At 41.5% G+C, this 19,781-nt stretch overlaps 1 long non-coding RNA gene across 2 annotated transcripts; it reads left to right on the plus strand.

The window, feature by feature from the left end:
* Window positions 1–6,331: 6,331 nt before the first annotated feature.
* LOC138746983 (uncharacterized) lies at window positions 6,332–16,507 on the plus strand. Of its 2 annotated transcripts, none has more exons than XR_011347222.1 (2): window positions 6,332–6,823; window positions 15,830–16,507. It is a non-coding gene; the product is annotated as an uncharacterized lncRNA (long non-coding RNA). The 2 variants fall into 2 exon arrangements; XR_011347221.1 differs by having other exon boundaries at window positions 6,332–6,629.
* Window positions 16,508–19,781: the final 3,274 nt, after the last annotated feature.

Genomic DNA, 19,781 nt, shown 5'->3' on the forward strand with positions numbered 1-19,781 from the left:
TCTCTCCCATGAAAGCATTCAATCTGTCTCTGCTCGAGGAGGACCTGATTTTGAGAGTGCAAAAGCTTTATGTTCCTGTTAGGTTAAAAGGAGGGGCAAAAGGTTTGAGAGAGCCGTGGTTTTCAAGGAATATTGGAAACTTGGTTCGAAGAAAAATGGAGGCGTACATTAGATATAAGAAGCATGGAGTTAAGGAGATGTTTGAAAGATACATTGAATGTAAGAGGAATCTTAAGAGAGGAATTAGGAAAGCTAAAAGAAGGTACGAGAAAACTATGGCAAGCAGGGTGAAAACTAATCCAAAAGAGTTCTACAAATATGTAGAAGGAAAGCTAGAGACAAAATTGGTCCCTTAGAAAATCAGAGCGGAAAACTGTGTGTGGAGCCTAGAGAAATGGGGGAGATATTGAACAGTTTCTTTTCTTCGGTATTCACTAAGGAGAAGGATATTGGGAGATGTGAGATAAAAAAAAAAGCAAATTGGGTAAATATGGGGAATATAGAGATTACAAAAGGTGTAGTTTTAAGGCTTTTGAAGAATATAAAGGTGGATAAGTCTCCGGGACCAGACGGGATCTTTCCCAGGACATTGAGAGAAGTGAAGGAGGAAATAGCAGAGGCTCTGGCGGTAATTTTCCAAATGTCATTAGATATGGGGATAGTGCCGGAGGATTGGCGCATTGCGCATGTGGTTCCGTTATTTAAAAAGGGTTCAAGGAGGAAGCCTGGCAACTATCGGCCTGTAAGTTTGACGTCTGTGGTAGGTAAACTAATGGAGAAAATTCTTAGAGATAGTACTTATAAACATCTGGATAGACAGAGTCTGATCAGGAGCACTCAACATGGATTTGTGGGAGGAAGGTCATGTTTGACCAATCTGATTGAATTTTTTGAAGAGGTGACTAGGAATGTGGATGAGGGTAGCACAGTGGATGTTGTCTATATGGACTTCAGTAAGGCCTTCGATAAGGTACCACATGGAAGGTTAGTTAGGAAGGTGCAGTCTTTAGGTATAAATTTTAAGATAGTCAAATGGATTGAACATTGGCTGAAAGGGAGAGGCCAGAGAGTGGTAGTGGATAATTGTCTGTCAGGTTGGAGGCCGGTGACCAGTGGTGTGCCTCAAGGATCTGTATTGGGCCCATTGTTGTTCGTTATATACATTAATGATCTAGATGATGGGGTGGTGAATTGGATTAGTAAATATGCAGACGATACTAAGATAGGTGGAATAGTGGATAATGAAGAAGGTTTTCAAGGATTGCAGAGGGATTTGGGCTGCTTAGAAAAGTGGGCTGAAAAATGGCAGATGGAATTTAATGCTGATAAATGTGAGGTGCTTCATTTTGGTAAGAAGAATCAGAATAGGACATATGTGGTAAATGGGAGAGCATTGAGGAATACAGAAGAGCAGAAAGATTTAGGAGTGACGGTACATCGTTCCCTGAAGGTAGAAACTCACGTGAATAGGGTGGTGAAGAAGGCTTTTAGTATGCTGGCCTTTATCAATCATTGCATGGAATATAGGAGTTGGGAGGTGATGTTGAGATTGTATAAGACGTTGGTGCGGCCTAATTTGGAGTTCTGTGTGCAGTTCTGGTCGCCTAATTATAGGAAGGATATAAACAGAGTGGAGAGAGTGCAGAGAAGGTTTACCAGAATGTTACCTGGGTTTAAGCATCTAGAGTATAGGGAGAGATTGGACAGATTAGGTCTTTATTCTTTGGAGCGTAGAAGGTTGAGAGGGGATTTGATAGAAGTATTTAAGATTATGAAAGGGATAGACAGAGTGGATGTGGATAGACTATTTCCGTTAAGAGGAGGAAAGATTAAAACAAGAGGACATGAGTTAAGAATTAAGGGGCAGAGGTTTAGAGGTAACATGAGGGGGAACTTCTTTACTCAGAGAGTGGTAGCCATGTGGAATGATCTTCCGGGAGAAATAGTGGCGGCGGAGTCAATTGTATTATTTAAGAAAAGGTTGGACAGGTATATGGATGAGAAGAAGATGGAGGGTTATGGGCATTGTGCAGGGAGGTGGGACTAGAAAGGGGTGTTTGGTTCGGTGCGGACTAGAAGGGCCTAATGGCCTGTTTCCGTGCTATAATTGTTATGTTATGTTATCATTCGAAGGGTGCAAAATCCTGTTCGCCTAACCAAATGGAGAAAACTGCACCGTCGGTATTTGAGTATCGGACCAGTCCCTCAAGAACATCAAGTTCCAACACATTGGTCCCAGATCCTTTGCCTGGTGATTAGTGCCGATTGCAAGAGTAACATGAGGGACGGCCTCACCGGCCATCGCATACCACTCAAGCTGCTCAGATGTCAGTGCAACCGAAGCAGCCACTCCCTCCTTTCCCAGCACTATGTAGTCCGAATTAATTTCCCATTGCATGTCCTCTACTTCCTCATAAAAGGCATGCCGATAAATCTCATCCCCATCTCTTTCGTAAAAGAGTGTAACATGGAGGGGGTCCGAGAGAGGGGTATACGGGTGTAACATCTGGATCCACGGCTTCCATTGATTGTAAAGTGTTAGCACCCCTCCCCTCTGTGGGTCCTCTGGTTCCAGCAGTCCCCAGTAAATGTCAGCCCACAGTCTCTCAAACGCGGATCCTCCAGCGGCTGACAACAACATCTGAGAACCGGAACGAAGCGTAGCTAGTGAACAGTTCACTGAATATCCATTTGGAAAGGTGAGCTCTATTCCGCTGGGTCCACAAAGGACCGATGCTCCATACCTGACCAGCAGATCTCTGCCCAAAAGATTAGGGCACATTGCCAACAAAATATATTGGTGTGCGAAAGTCTGTCCTGCCACAGAAGTGACTCGTGGCGTAGAAAACGGTAGATCTTCTGGTGTACCTGAGAACCCTATCAACTGGATGCTAAGGGATGATATTTTAGATTGGAACTTAGTGCTGGTAAGTCGAAAATCTAGCACCCGTATCTACTAAAAAGGATACTTCCATGTCCATCACTTTTATCTGCAGGAAGAGGTCTGCCAACCCAGCCTGCTCCTGGGTGCTTGGGCCCCGTCACTGCTGGTACCATTGCTCCTCCTCCGTCAGCAATGGGAAATGTCCCGTCAGAGCTATAGCCGCATGGGGTGCCTGATGTACCGGGGGTGGCACTGACGATCTCTGGGGCTGGATCCAAGGCTCATATTGTGGTGGTCCATATCCCCTTCCCCTAGTGCCCTGAGGACCCCATTCTAGGGGGCACTCTCTTTTCTAGTGTCCTGGTTGACCACATGCAAAACATAAGGATGGCGGCATTCGTGGAACACCCCGACCTCTCTTCCTCGGAATCCCCCCATTGGACCCCCAGTCCTGCCCCCATAGGTGGGACCCGGTGCCCAATTTGGGGCCGGGTGCCAATTCGTATTATTCCCTTGTGGCGGTTGCTGAACCACCTGGTTTGCACCCTTTGAGGGAAACTTTTTTGCCTCATTGGCCTTTTTCCTAGCCTCTTCTAATTGGAGCTTAAGGAGTTGCACCTGTGCAGACTCCATAGTTTGTTTGTCCTCCTCTTGCTTAGCCCTATGTCGCTTCATGTGATGGGTCAAATGCTTTTCCCATTGCTCAGTCAAGCAACCAGGAATATCAGGGTTATTTTCTAATGCCTCCCTGTAAACCACTCATTACAGCTAACCTAAACAACGTCGTCTGTAGAGGTCCTGTGGCTGGGTGGACTCCTGCCTTATTCGTCCAAATCTCTTTACACTGACTCAAAAAAGTCGAAACTTCCTCATTGTTCTTAATAGAGAATGTCAATGATTGCATAGTTCCAGGTCGAACGGGAAATTTATCCCTCATGGCCCCTCCTAGTTGCCGTAGCGTGCCGTGCAAATGGCTCAGCATCCGGGCACATGGTGATTCCTGCGACCATTTCTACCTGCTGTATTTCCCATAACCCCAACTGTTTTCCTAATAATGCTCTCCCATCTCCCATTGCAATCTTGTGTCCCATCGTATGTTAGCAAAACTTTCCCATCCATGCTCCTCCACCCTCCGTAGGAGGTGGCATTTTATCCAAAACACAATTCATTTCGGTGAACGATACCTTTCCCTAACTTGCGGTTCCTTATAGATTAGCGGCATCTGTCCATACCTTTCTGGAGGACATAATTCATCCCGATCTCGCCACCCATATCTCGGAGGGGAGCGAGCTCTTCCCTGACCCTGTCCTTTGTGTGTAATCATTCTTCCCCTAATGGTGACCGGCTGTTCCTCATCCTCGCTCTCCACTCTCGCTATCTCACTTTTCTCATCCCGAACTCTTTCCCGCTGCCATCTTACACTCACTGGGTCACCTCCCCTCATTGCCTCCGCTTCTTCCTGTTTTCTCCCTTCCCCCTGTTGTCTATTATGGGGGGTGGAGTGATCCTCTAGCATTCCTAACAAGAAGGCATTCTCAAGTGCTTGTTCTCTCTTATTTATTCTTTCCAGTCGCATGCTATTTTCCCTTACTTTACATTGTCCTGTGTTCCCTTCGTCAATTCCTTCATTGCCTCCACACTTTCCTGCACAAATATCTTAAGTCTCTCCTTCGACCCCTGGAGTTCTTGACCTCCTATTTCAGTGACATTCACTATTTCCTCATTTATCTGCATCATTGGCATCTGGGGAAATCGGATAAGGTGGTGGCAACGTCTCTGGTAACTTTGGATAGAGCGGGGCTGATGGCTTAACCTCGCCTGTCACCTCCTCCTCCCCCTTTTTCTCCTTTTGGATAGGGGATCCCTTTTTAGTAGCATGCTGAAGGTTTGTTTCCACAGCCATGCAAGCCAATGTCATATTATGTAAATTTGCCCTCCTCTCTTCCTTCACTTCCCTTTTTTGTTTAATCTTTCTTCTATTTAAGATAGACCCTTGTCCATTCCTTTCATGCTCCTATACCTCCTTTGCCGCCTCCCTTTCAGCTTCTCCTAGGTACAAAACGAGCCTGATTTTTTCTAATCCTGGCGGCACCTTCCCCTAACTCTGCATTTCCTTCCATATCTGATCATATCGCCTCATAGCCTTTACTTCCTCTCCCTTTGGTAGGCCTCCCACCAATTGACTCCTTGTTTTTTCCCCCACTGCTGGTTTACAGATGGAGGAATCCATCCACATCCCCCATACTCTTGACAGTCATCCCCAAATTCTCCTTCCATCTTATGTTCCAAACTTTTCCCCTTCAGACCTCGTATGTAATTTAATGATTATCTCACCTGGTAGAATTTCGCCGCCCGTCAACCTACCTGAACTTTCACGCTTTCTCATAAACGCAAAAGAAAAAATTTGCACAATACTAAAACAAATAACTGTTATACAATATGTTAACTAATTCTTATTTGGCAAAAGACTTTAACCCTTACCTCTATGTCTCTACCGGGGGACTCTAACCCCCATTTTCCCTTCCAGGGGACTCTAACCCCTGTATTTCCTTATGCTTTATTCATTGGCTTCTACTAGGACTTTTGCAGAGTAGTGACAACACACTATTTTATCATTGCCAATAGCAGAACTTCGTTTAAACTGGCATCTGCTTACCTCCTTTTGTCAAGTGGCCACTTGTTATCGCCACACCACAATTGACCGTTGTTTCGTCTCTTTCTCTTCCATCACTTCTCCATCTTCATCACGTCAAGATCACCAAATTGTTGGACTCTAGCTTTACCCTACCCTCAACTTGGTCTACGTGTCAGCTGAGTGTGCTCAGTGAATGAAGTGATAGGAGAAGGTATTCGGTTTCACAATCAGTTTATTACATAGCACAAGAATAAAGCTTAACAGAGCTTTAAAGGTTCAGTCGTTAGTTCATAGGTCACCTTCTCAGTGAACTATTTCCCAAGACTGACTCCTACCGTCCAGTCTCTTCTGTTTATATAGAAAGATCAACATTGTCACACCAACCAAGAGTTGGCTTTCTTTGATAGGCTCCTTGCATAAGATTTATCTCAAGCAATTTCCTGCTCTGCAATTATCTATGGTGTAGACCTCCTATCTTAATCCCCAAAGCCAGAACATCCTGTTGTTTTGATCAGAAGTCAATCCATACCCCAGATATTTCCAATTATTTCTTTGTTCTCGTCTTGGCCATAATCTTCTGTTCTAATCAACACCTCCTGTGTACCCTTATGACTCATCATTCCTACCAATGTGGTTTATCCATTTTGTTCTACTCTGACATTCTTTGTACTTTTCCATGATTACTTAACTCCTTGGTTCCCACAAGTCTACTCAACGTTTTCATATTTTGTGTACAAAAGCACTTTGGTAAATTTATCACCTATTCCAAATGAATTGGTCTCGAATCTTAGTCTCGAGAAAGCGCCAGATAAAATGCAAAGGTTAATAATTTTACTGGAAAGTCCTTTGGAGAGAATGGTGCATTTCCTCAAACGGTGCCAAGTCCGCTGAAACGTCCGGTTCCAACTGAAAACTAACGTTTGCTGTTTGATATTGACCGGGTTCTGTGTGAGTGAGTGAGCGAGAGCGAGAGAGAGAGTTGGAGCCTCTCTTGGCTCGGAGGACCAGGTTTGACGGTCTTTGTCACCAAGTTCCCCTTGACTGGGAGGACTTGCGTAGAACCTCTTTGTGACGGAGCCGTGAGGGACGGAGCTGATCTGTGCTGGATAGGTAAACCCATCCCTGGTTTGTGAGCTCTAATGTTCGTGAGCGTTAACCTTCTGGGTTGGGTGATGCTGTGAAACTGCGTGTTCCTTGCACGGACAGAGTCCGGGCTTGTTCACGGGCTGGGAGGCGCTTTACTTGGGAACAGGAAGCCGAGGCCTAAAGGCGCCATTACAGCCTGAAATGCAGGGAGCGCGTTGGTGAGGTTCCTGCTGCTTCTAACAGCTGCAATCTGGAGGGATTCAGTCCTGATTGGCAAATCACACGATCTTGCAAATAATTGGGTTTAACTCCATTTAATTGTTAATTTTCGAATGCAGTTTATTTTCTATTGGTCTGTTGATAGTGGAAGAAGGAAGGATGCAATAATTGGGATATCCAAAACTGTAAATCAAGACCCCAGTAACTTGTATTTATTTTAGAATGGGAGTAAATTCTCAGTTCCTATCATTTACAGGTGATCTCCTTTGGCGTTGCTCATTAAATCTTGTTCTAACTATTTTTCTCCCTCTCTGTTTTCATCTTTCCCACTGTGTCACAGGCTTGCATTGACTGCCTTTTGTTCCACAATTCTTTCTTTGTGTTTTTTAAAAGTTGAAGCACCTTCTGCGTTTGTAAGTGTAATCCCATCATTTTCAGTTGTTGTGACCATGCTGTGCAACTGTGAACACAACTTCTCTTCCCAAAGTGAATGTTTAAAATATGCAGCAGTTCCTGTCATCCTTGCACTTCATTCTGGTAGAGTATTTAGCCATATACTGTAGCCCCACTGTTTTCCCTTTCAGCTTTGGCCACTAAGGTGAATAAAGACAAGGAGGTGTAAACTTTTTGCTTCTAATCATCCACACCTCAAATTTAAGAAATTTTATGTTCGGTATTCAGAATTTATTTTTGCAACATGCAATCTTTTGTGTTAATTTAGGAAAATTACACTGGAAAATAACCCTGTGCACAAGACAAGCAAGTTCTGCTAATTGCATGTTTGAGTCTTCATGCACAATTTAAATTGGTGGGGTTTTTTGGTACAAATATATTTAAAAGCTTTTAATTTTAAACAAATTACTAGTTCTTAGTTTTAAACCATTTGCAGTTTACAACTATTCACTTGATTTAAAAAGTTATAAAATGTGAAGCAGAAATGCAAAAATGCTTATGGAATGCAGTCCTGTATTCTTGGTGTTTTCAGATGTTTCTGTAATTTTACTAAGAGTGTTGGAAGGGGGAAGATCAACGTTTTAAAACACTGGATATGCTAATATTGCCTATTACAATTTCTAGAAGTTGTAGCATGATGGGAGTTGTAACTTAGTTGTATTTGAAATGGATAAACCTGTGAATGCTAAATTTAAAAAATAACATTGGAAATGATCTGATCAGGCAGCATCTGTGCAGAAAGAAAGCCAATATTTTTGGTTGATTACTTCATCGGTGATTTCTCTTTTGGAATTAATGTGAATTAACTTGAGTATTTTAAATGATGGCATTTTAAGCATAGAAAAACTATAGGAAAGTTTAATAATGTATCTCTAAAACTGAAACCACTTGAGACTATTCACAGGTCCACAGCATAAGAAAGGCTACAAGACTGAAGTAGCTTACAAAATGATGACTTAATTTCACCTATGGTTGTTATGTTGGACCTGTGAGCATTTCCACATTGAGTAAAACCTTGAATCAAGCACTAGTGGAAGTGTCTGATCCACTGGTATAGAAAGAAAATTGCACGTGTTTTCAAGACAATTAATTACATACTTAGTACAGCATAAACTGTTATTTTTGAAATAACAGCAAGTTATTTTTGAAAAATGAATAAATTTACGATCAAATATAATTTTAAAATGCTGGAAACTCTCAGTAGCTATGGGAAGTAAATATTGAAGGTTGGTGACTGTTGGAACTGAGAGAGAACTTGGGCCAGCCAACATCTGTGGAGTCAAATTTAAATTTTTTTAGACATACAGCATGGTAACAACCTATTTTGGCGCAGTCTGTGCCTCCAAATTTACACCCCATTAACCTCCACCCCCAGTACATTTCGAACAGTGGGAGGAAACCAGAGACCCTGGGGAAAACCAACACAGACACGGGGAGAACATACAAACTCCTTACAGACAGCATTGGATTCAAACCCCAATCCTGATTGCTGGCATTCCACTGACCGCTACACCAACCATGCCACCCTAAGTCAAAGGGATAATTTATATTTTGGGTCAAGATGGTAGTGGGTTATTGTTGCTATTTGCTTTGGGAAGCACAGTTAGTGTAGTGATTTAGTGCAATGGGTTCAAATCTGGTGCTTTCTTTGAATTTGTATGCTCTCCCTGTGTCTGTGAAGGTTTCCTCAGGGTGCTCTGGTTTTCTCCCACTGTTCAAAATGTACAGGGGTTGTTGGTCAATTGGGTGTAAATTGGGCAGCACGGACTTCTGGGCCAAAAGGGCCTGTTACTGTGCTGTATGTCTAAATTTTTTTTTTAAGTTTAATTTGAGACTGCATTGGGACTTTCTTCCTGGTCTCTGCAGATACTGGTTGATGCACCGAGTTCCTATGGCAATTTGTTTTTTTGCTATAGATTCCAGCATGTTTGAAAGTTCCAGAAGGAGTAATCTGATAAAGTGAGACCAGGATTGCTGCAGAGATATTTGATTAGCAGTTAATGTGGACAGTTGTTTTGGGGGGGGGGGGGCAGGTGGGAGTATCATTGTCATATGTGCTAATATGCAATGAAAAGCTTCATTTTGCATGCAATCTACCAAATGAACCTGTACTTGGAGCAGATAATGCAATATACAGGTGCTCCTCTACTTACAATCATCCAACTTGCAATTTTTTTTTTTGAAGCTTTACTTTCAATTTTGAATTCCGATCTGTTCCCATGCTTATAATTATGCGGTAAGCTACTCTCTTGCATCCCCACCATCCAGCAATTAATATTAGTTCAATGCTTCAAACATTCTTCATGCCCAGTGTGCTTTCAGCTGTGTACATTAATGGTTTCTTCAGTGTGGAGTAAAGATTTTCAAAATTTAATCATTAAAAAATGGTAGGTGCGGTTTGCCAGAACGTAACCCCATTGTAAGATGAGGAGCACTAGTAAAACAAAAGTGAAGGTTATAATGTTGCGGTAAGTCAAAGTACAAGGCATAATTTTACAAAGACAAAAGTGCAGGGAATGGGGAAAAGTAGTTAAAACAGTCCAAAGGTATCTTTTTACCAATGAGGGGTCCATTTAGGAGTCTGATATCTGCAGGAAAGAAACTCATTGAATCTTGAGGTTTGTGTTTTCAAGGTCCTGTATCTTTTGCCTGCTGGAAGTGGGGAGACTGGAGTGTGATCCTTTAATAGCTTTCTCAAGACAGTGGGAGATCTAGACAGTTGGTGGAGTTCGTTTGCTTCTTGATCTGAGCTGTGATGCATCTAGACAGGATACTCTCTGTGGAACATAAAATAAGTGAAATAAGTGCAGTTAGTGAAAATACAAACTAAGATATATAAAATATGAAATGCTAAGATGGAAGAAATGCCCGATAGGTCAAGCTATGCTACTGGGGAAAGGAAAATTGGAGTTAATATTACAATAGAGGTGGCCAATTCTGATACAAGGAGAAATTGAGTTACCTGAAGTTGTAGATTTCAGTAATGAGATCAAATAATCTTCTTTTGGTTATGTTCGTTGAGAAGACAATGTTGCTCTGGTTACTAGAAGAATTTGTAGTTTCTTGAATGTCACAAATGTGAACTTTTGTGCTCCCCTACAAGCAGTTGGGTCCTTGATAAAGAGAAACTCAAAAAGCTGCTGAAATCATGACCAAACAAAAAATTGCTGGAGGATTTCGGCAGGTCAAACAGCATCCATGAGTAGTAATGGTCAATCAGTGTTTTGGGTCTGAGCCCTTTATCAAGACTGATATAGAATAGGTGACATTACATGCAGTAAAACCACTGGTATCCGGCATCTATGGGGATAAGTGAATTTTTTCAGTTGCTTGAGACTTGCTCCTACAATGCCTAACTAATACATCTGCATTAAGAATAAACAATTTCAAAGACAAATACTATTCTGAACTTGTACTGAACAAACTGCACTTGCATGAATATATAAACCTTAAAGCATTTTATTTTCAGTCACATTCTTTGAAAACATTTAACCATTGCTGGATCTGCAGGTTCCACCCCCTCCAAGAAACTGCCGGAAAGATGAACAATAATATTATAGATAATTAATCTCCCCACCATCCCCCAAGTTTACAGATAAAGCCTCTGACTGGGGCGACTCTTACTCAGCAGAGATAAGGAGACACTTTAAGAGAGTCACCCCAAAGGCGAGCGGCATTAACCAGCTCTTCATCTTGGGCGACCCCCATTACTATTTCACACAACTTTATTCAAACAGCTGCTACGAGCAAAGCCCGACCAAGGATCTCCCTCCGCTGGCTGGATATTGGCTCCCATCTTCACCCAAGGTTTATGTGTTACTTTAGAGAACATTTACTTTTACAACTTTAAACTTATTTCAATCTATTTATTTATTTATCTATCTGTTTGTTTGTTTATTTATTTATTTATTGCTGGTTGCTTGAGGTTGCCGGTTACAGTGGTTTGACTATATGTATGTGTGTGTATATATAAAAGCTGGGGGAGGGACCCAGAGGCAATAGAGTATTAGACAGAAGGTGTGCAAAATGGAGAGATAGGTAGAGGGAGAAACCACAAGGAAGGGGTGGTGGTGGGAAAAATAAGTACAAGGGTAGGTAACGAAGAGGTGGGAATGGTGGAATCAGATGGGAGTAAAGATTATCTAAAATGAGAAAAATCAATGTTCATGCTGTCAGATTTGAGGCAGTCCTGGAGTAATATGATTTTTTTTTTGTTCCTCAAGTTTGTTTTAAATTGTTATCTGAGATGTAATGTTAAGGATCTTGGAACTGCATTGAGGAGCTGACTAGATTATAGGATATCTGTGCGGCTTCAACTAAATTATAAATTTGATTTTACAATGATGTTAAACTTGTTCAATCATTTTTCTAATGCCTTGTGAAGGTTTTACTTCAGGGCCACATCTTTTCAGGGCCTAGATCAGGGGTGGGCAATTTTTTTTTAAACTCACATTCCACCTTAACTATTCCCTATGCCATCGGTGCTCTATGATGAGTAAGGAATTGCTTAAGGTGGTATGTGATTGGGAAGGGAAGGTTGAGAATCACTGCTCTAGACCCGATTGTTACTGAAATATTTTGTTTGAGAAAAATTCTTATTGGTCCATTTCCTTTGGAGTTATGAAACCATGCACATAACGAGTCAATTAGGGACGATTGAAACAGTGGTTTTCAAACTTTTTATTTCCACCCACGAGCAATCCCTTACTCATCACAGAGCACTCATGGCATAAGGAATACTTATGGTGGAAATGTGAGTTTTAAAAATAAGTTTCCCACCCCTGACCTGGATGATATTTTAAAAATGGGGCTTTTTTTCTCCCCCACGCTTGCATCAATAACTATTTTGCCTCTGGATAAATATATTTGAGCTAAATTGCAAGTAAACTTTTTGGCCCTTTGCTCTTTCCACTAAAGTTATGTTGAGTTAAAAAAAAGTCTCATGATCCCTAAGGCAAAATGTGGTTTTGGTAGTAGTGTGGAAAGAGTTTCATGCTAACTTAATTTTGAGAGGCTCTTGTGTGCTTCTTGCTTGCTTTTTTTTTACCATTTCTGTCTGTTTGTTCCACTTTGTCTTGTGTGAAGGGGAAACCAGTCAAAAAAAAGTTTGTTGCTTGCTGTGGTTTAATTGTTAACATTTTTTCCCAGTGGAAATGTGAAGCACTTCCCATTCCAATATCCTTTTTTTATATAAAAAAAATAATTTCTGACTGAGCAGCTCCACAGGAAATTGCTTTCATTACCATAATCTGCAGTCATTTGTTACAGTTATTGGTATAAATTGGCTGTGCCTCTTGTGAGTTGTATTGGTTTCTTTTGGGAACAATACACCAAACAATTGTAGGGTAGTTGGGGATGGAGAATGGATTGCAAGTATGATCCTGCCATGATTCATCTAAATTGTGTGTTTCTATTGAATGTCATGTGCAGGTAAGTGACGACTGCACTTCTGAAATGTATTTTTCTTTTGTATGATGTCTTTCATTGTTGCTTGTAATCTTCAGATCTGGTTTTTGGGTGTGCAAAGTTATTGTTTAAAACAAAACTTTTTTTTGTCTTGTTTGCAATGAAAGTTAAATATTGGAATCGAGTGAAATTATATGTGTGCGGTTCCATCAAAATATTTTTATAGATTAGATTTGGCAAGGTCTGAAGTGAAACAACTTGCAACTGCCACAGTACTCCCAAATTACTAGGCTAAATGGTGTGTCAGGTTTTCATGCATTGCTGGATTAGTGCTGCTTGTGTTCTGTGGTCAATTGGAATTTCTCAAAACAGCTGGCATTTTACCTTCTTTAACAGTTTTAAGAACGGTGGCATTATGTAAAATAAGTTGCATTTGTGTTTATCTTTACTATCACAATGCAGAAAGTTGCTTAATATACTGATCAATTGAACTAAACGTCATGTGCGCAAATTTTTTTTCTGCAATATCTGACTGGTCCTGAAAATGATAGCGTGCTTTCAGCAAGCATCAACAAAAATTCATAGGTTTCTCTCACTATTCTTGCTGTTTTATGAAAATGCATCAATTTTGTTCATTTAAAACTAATTTTAAGTGGTTTATCCAGGCTGCTACAAGTCACTTGATTTCCATTCCTCCAACACTGATATCATGTGCTTTCCATGTTTTAGGGAAAGAACAAGTTCTCCTTGGGTTATTCAATAGCTTTTTTTCCTAATTTATCTTTTTATAAGGAAGGAATAAAATTTAATTGTAAATTAATTTCTAAGCAGACGTATCATTCAACTGCTGTATAGATTATTTATGAATGCAACCTAAGATTTATTATCTGCTTAAAGGTTTTTATTAGTATTGCTGGGAATAACTGCTGAAATAGAAAAGTTCTGATTTGATGGTAGATTAGCTACTTATTCTTCCATGGAACATTTATGTGATTGTTGCAGTGCTTCCAGGATAGCTTGTGGATAGGGCCAATGGTGACAGTGGTGAGCTGTTGAGCTAATAATGCTGCAAGTTTTTCATTTCTTCAGTGGCCATAATTCCCTTGCTCATCTTGCAAAGACTACTAATCATTAGTCCAATTCTGCAATCCTTAAGGATCAATATTAAATGAAATATTGTGCTTATAATTATTGAGCCCAGTAACCAGTAGGATTTCAACTTTAATCCTTGGCTGATGTTGACTTTGTGGACCTACATCAGAACAGTTGTGGGAAGGTTGACAGGGCCCTTGAGGGCTGTGCAGTGCCATAGCAGTAAGTGCTGCTGCCTATCAGCTCCAGGGTCCTGGGTTCAAGATTCTTTGATTTCTTCTTGTATTCCCAAAGTAGTTCTGGTAGGTTGACCACTCTTTGCCATAGGTAAGCAGCAAAAAGAATCAAAGGGGAGTTTATAGGCATGTGTAACTACTCTTTGCAGATGATGCCGCTTTAGTTGCCCATTCAGAGCCAGCTCTTCAGCGCTTGACGTCCTGCTTTGCGGAAACTGCCAAAATGTTTGGCCTGGAAGTCAGCCTGAAGAAAACTGAGGTCCTCCATCAGCCAGCTCCCCACCATGACTACCAGCCCCCCCACATCTCCATCGGGCACACAAAACTCAAAACGGTCAACCAGTTTACCTATCTCGGCTGCACCATTTCATCAGATGCAAGGATCGACAATGAGATAGACAACAGACTCGCCAAGGCAAATAGCGCCTTTGGAAGACTACACAAAAGAGTCTGGAAAAACAACCAACTGAAAAACCTCACAAAGATAAGCGTATACAGAGCCGTTGTCATACCCACACTCCTGTTCGGCTCCGAATCATGGGTCCTCTACCGGCACCACCTACGGCTCCTAGAACGCTTCCACCAGCGTTGTCTCCGCTCCATCCTCAACATCCATTGGAGCGCTCACACCCCTAACGTCGAGGTACTCGAGATGGCAGAGGTCGACAGCATCGAGTCCACGCTGCTGAAGATCCAGCTGCGCTGGATGGGTCACGTCTCCAGAATGGAGGACCATCGCCTTCCCAAGATCGTATTATATGGCGAGCTCTCCACTGGCCACCGTGACAGAGGTGCACCAAAGAAAAGGTACAAGGACTGCCTAAAGAAATCTCTTGGTGCCTGCCACATTGACCACCGCCAGTGGGCTGATAACGCCTCAAACCGTGCATCTTGGCGCCTCACAGTTTGGCGGGCAGCAGCCTCCTTTGAAGAAGACCGCAGAGCCCACCTCACTGACAAAAGGCAAAGGAGGAAAAACCCAACACCCAACCCCAACCAACCAATTTTCCCTTGTCTGCTTGTCTGCCTGTCCCGCATCGGACTGGTCAGCCACAAACGAGCCTGCAGCTGACGTGGACTTTTTTTACCCCCTCCATAAATCTTCGTCCGCGAAGCCAAGCCAAAGAAGAAGAAAGTAACAGAGAAGGTTGCAGAGAGTACTGGGAGAAGTTGAATGAGACTAATGGCTTTGTGGGCTAAATGGAAACCTTTTGTGTTATGTCAAAGAAATTAGACAAATTTTCAGGTTTTAATTAATCTCCAACCTCTCCAAAATTGTAAATTGCATTTGATAGTGGACTATTCAGCATTATTTTATTTTCTTTATTTATAAAAATGGGACATTCCCAGAATTGGTGCATTTTAAGATGACTAGTTGAGCTATATAGCCTACAAGTCCCAGTGTGAGTGTGCTAATCACAGCTAGGATAGCAGAAGGAATTGCCAGTTTATTTCCTGAGTGACTTCTGGGGTTGGGTTGTAAAGATTGGACGAGGTCTTGACCCTGATCAGTGCCCCTTTCTGTCACTGCATGTGTGAAATTGTATTAGGTTTGGTTTTGATGTCCCTGCACAAGAAAAGCTTCCCAATAGTTGATGTTTTGTGCCTACATGCAAGGCAACGCTGGGTGAACCAACAGAAATTCCAGTACACCGATATTGTCTTCAGAAGTGGAAAGAAATTTGGGAAGTAAAATGTTAAAATTCCATTATTTATAGTTTTATGCCTTTAAATTGATGGAAATTTAATCACTGAGATGGCTGAATCGGTAATTTTACATTTAATTCCCTCTGTCTATGACTTGTTTTTCTTTTGCAGTTCCTTGCTGAGCATCTTGAATGAACAGTGCTGAATTAAACTGTAAAATGTCAGGTACAAAGACAACAACGTAACTGCCAATAGCACAGATTTGTGCCAAGAAGTCATGCGCAATTTCTGCATCTGCGGCAAATGCTGCAAGTTCCAGCATCCAAAGTCTCATAAGTTTTCTGAGCTTGGCTTTTTTTTCCCTGATGACATGTATCTTAAATGCTGGATTCCAGTCTGCCGTGACTGACAGAAGGTTGGATACCAGTGATAGATGTAAATTGCAGATCGAACCTTGTAGCTATGGTGAAAATCACAATGTGGACAGTGCTTTTTCCTTGAGGGTTGGTGTACATCGAGGCAAAGAGTGATCCACATCTTGATGGAAGTGATGTGTCCTGACTTTATATCCAGTGATTTCTAGCACTTTTTCAAAAACCTTGTGCCATGAATTTGCAATTGAGAACACACAGGTGACAAACCTGGAGCAAAATGAAAACTTCTGCAAAAAAAATTGTCAGCAGGAGAGCAAGTGGAATACATTTCTCCCAGCAACAGCAGGGAATGCTAATCTGAAAATAAGATAAAGATCCAATTTTTAAAAAACTATACTTTGTTATATTGACTCCAGTTTCATTTTGACTTCAAGGTATTCCTGTAGAATTTTGAATAAATTGATGTTTAAAATGATGCTCATTTTGAATTCAAAATGCTTTATCACTACATGTGCACTATAAAATAACTTTTAGAACATAGAGCACTACAGTACAGGCCCTTTGTCCCTCGATGTTGTGCCGACTGCTAAACTTTTACATTGATTAGTTTAACGAGTGGTAACACATTGGAATAAATTGTAATGCGCAACTCTGCTCTCTGCATTAATTGAGCTTCTAGGCAATTATTGAATACTTTTCATTAGTGTTGGTGGGTTATCAGATTTATTTAGTAAATATTTGGTGACTTTTTCATTCGAGTTGTGTCATTTCCCATCAGGTACTCAGCGCTGGCAACAATGGAACTGCTGATAGCCCTGACATTTCCTGAGATGCATTGCTCCCCAAAAATATTATGCTTTTGCTTGAATATCTAATAATTTCTGACAGATGTACTTAAGCAAAGAGGAATATTTTCCTAAGTCATTCTGTAATTTTGGTGTCTGCCTGCTACTTAAATGGACGATCTGTTGTTGTCAGTTATGTTAAAAATTGTATCTGGTGGGCATAAGGGAGAACCTATTGCTCGAGTACATCAACTGCATAATGGCAGCTAGAGTAGAAATATTCTTGTGGAGATCAGAAAGCATGTAGGGAGGTTAGTGTTGTCTGTCACTGTCATATTATACATGTAGACTTATTTGAGGTTTAAACCACCTTCCTACATGGATTGTATATTGATTCTCAGCGCAACTGTAATTTCTCTTTCCATCTCATCCAGTGGTACAATTATGATTTATGAATTATTAGAATTTTTATTACCTTGTTGCTTTGACTGTTTAAAATTGTATTTGAGGGGTTGCTTTTTTCATTTGAAGCACATGCTGCGATAAATATTTTATTATTCTTGCCTCTTCCCCACCCAAGCTTAATTTCTTATTTTTCACTTGGGTAGGTCAGTTACTAAAAAGTTTTGAAATTCTACTTGCCCATTTATTAAATGGTTCTTACAATCTTTAAATCTGTTCTTTGTTCTCATCTGGTTAAACTTTGAAAGTCAAACTGGTGCTGTGATGTGTGTTTCTGCCAAAACCTGCCGTTGAGCGTCCATTGCTCACAAATTAATTATTAAAAAGATCTTTTGGGTGGCCTCAACAGCTAAAAACATGGCTGTTAGCACTTACCTGATTTCAATCTGCCAATGATCCAATGGTCAGCATAGAGATGTAAGAATTTTATAGGGTTAGAATGAATTACTGAGATGAGCGGTGAGACCATAGAGGGATTTGAAAATAAGAATGAAAATCCTTGAACTGAAGCTTAACAGAGACCCAGTGCACATCAGCAAGCATGAATAATGGATCAACAGGATGGTTCACTTTAGGATTTGTGCAGTAGAGTTTTGAATTGGCTTGTTGGGATAGTTGTGGTCCTGCCCTATCTCTGACCATGAGTATGTCAAGTTTATTGTCATCTGATTGCACAAGTACAACCTGATGAAACAGCATTCTCCAGTCCATTTATTTATATGTATATATATATAGTGCAACTCCGATTATCCAATCCAAAATAGTCGGGACTAGGCCTATGTCGGACAAACGTTTTTTTTTCGAATAACTGGACCCTTTTTTTTAAAAAAAAACAGCCCAGCAGCAACAGCAAATCACATGTATCAATATTTAAACAGCAACAAACAACAAGGGAAGGCCTTTTAAGCATTAAAATAATGTTTAATGCCTGCAGCCGATCACCGCGACCTCCCAACCGCCACCGCTGATCCCGGGCCAGAGGAACATTCACTGGCAAGTCAGTTGGCTCCTGTTCCCCGGTCACTGGAGCTCCCGACCCTAACACCTGAGTCCCAATTCTTTCCCTAGGCCTACCGCACTTGTGCAGTTGGAAGCCGAGGGGAGGGTTCAGAGTCAGCGTCAGGAACTCCAGTGTGCCAAGAGTGGCGGGGATGGAACACCACTGAGCCCGAAGACCCACTCCTGCCCGGGAGCCCATGGTCCTGCTCTCCTTGATGACGCCGGGTCAAGAGAATCTTCCAACCGCTTGTGGCTGGGAGACAGCGGCATGCAGTTTGAGAGGGAGAGTTGGAGAGAAAAGTTAATAGGGGAAGGTAAAGAAGAAATGGAATGAGAGAGGGGAGGGAGTTGCCTGAAACAACAGTTGTCATTCTCATTTCATATCCAGTGAATTTTTTTCCAACCTGTGAGATCATTTTGGCTCCGAAAAAAATTACAGATAAATTTCTGATTTGTTTCGGATATCCTCATTTATCCAAATTTTTAAAAATTGGATAAATGAGGATTTCAGAGAATATGATTTCAGATCATTAGAGTTGTACTTGTATGTCATTTCATGCATACGAGTCTCGGAGGGTCAGTGTGAGCTATTCCTTGGGTCGTTCACCATTCTTACTGCCCATGGGAAGAAGCCTGGTGGTCCTGGCTCTAATACTCCTGTATCTCTTCCCCGACAGGAGCAGGTGAAAGATGCTGTGTGCAGGGTGGAAGGGGTCCTCAATGATTTGGTGCGCTTCTTTAGACAATGATCCTGGTAGATCACATTGATAGGGGGAAGGGAGACTCCAGTGATCCTCTCTTTCACTCATAGTCTTGTGGATTGGCCTACGATCCATTTCTCTGCAGCATCCGTATCACACTGTGATGCAGCCAGCCAGGATGCTCCTGTAGAAGGTAGCCTTGCCTGATTCAGTCTTCTCAGGAAGTGCAGTCGCTGTGGAACCTTCCTGACAAGCGAGGAGATGTTGTGTCTATGATAGGTCACTAGTTAAGTGAACTCTCTCCAGAGTTGTTGATGTGTAGTGGAAGGTGGTCGTTCCTGGTCCTCCTGAAGTTCACAGCCTTCTCCTTCATCTTGTCCACACTGAGACTCAGGTTGTTATTCTCGCATCATTTTAAGAGATTTTCCACTACAACTCATTGTTGTTGCTGATGAGGTCAATGACTGTTGTGTTGTCTTCAAACTTGAAGACTCTGTTAGAGCTGTTAAAATTGTGAATTGAGGAAAGGCAGGTATAAGACAGGAACTTTTTCAAATTGATCAGAACAGGTTGTTTGAAGGAAGAAGAACATTAGCAAAACTGGAATTTTATTAGTATTTTGACAAGAGTCCAGTGAGAGTGAAGGATGTGAAGTGGAAGCTTGAATGATGAGGGGAATTTAGGCTTCAGACAAGAGCAAAGAGGCATGAGGTAGGTATAAGCAGGATCATGTGTATATTGGTGGAGTTTTGGGAACTGAGGAACAAGCTTTAAAAAAGGAAGGCATAAAGAGAACAGGAGA

This window comes from Narcine bancroftii, chromosome 12, assembly GCF_036971445.1.
Source record: "Narcine bancroftii isolate sNarBan1 chromosome 12, sNarBan1.hap1, whole genome shotgun sequence".
In the NCBI taxonomy this organism is placed as follows: Eukaryota; Metazoa; Chordata; class Chondrichthyes; order Torpediniformes; family Narcinidae; genus Narcine; species Narcine bancroftii.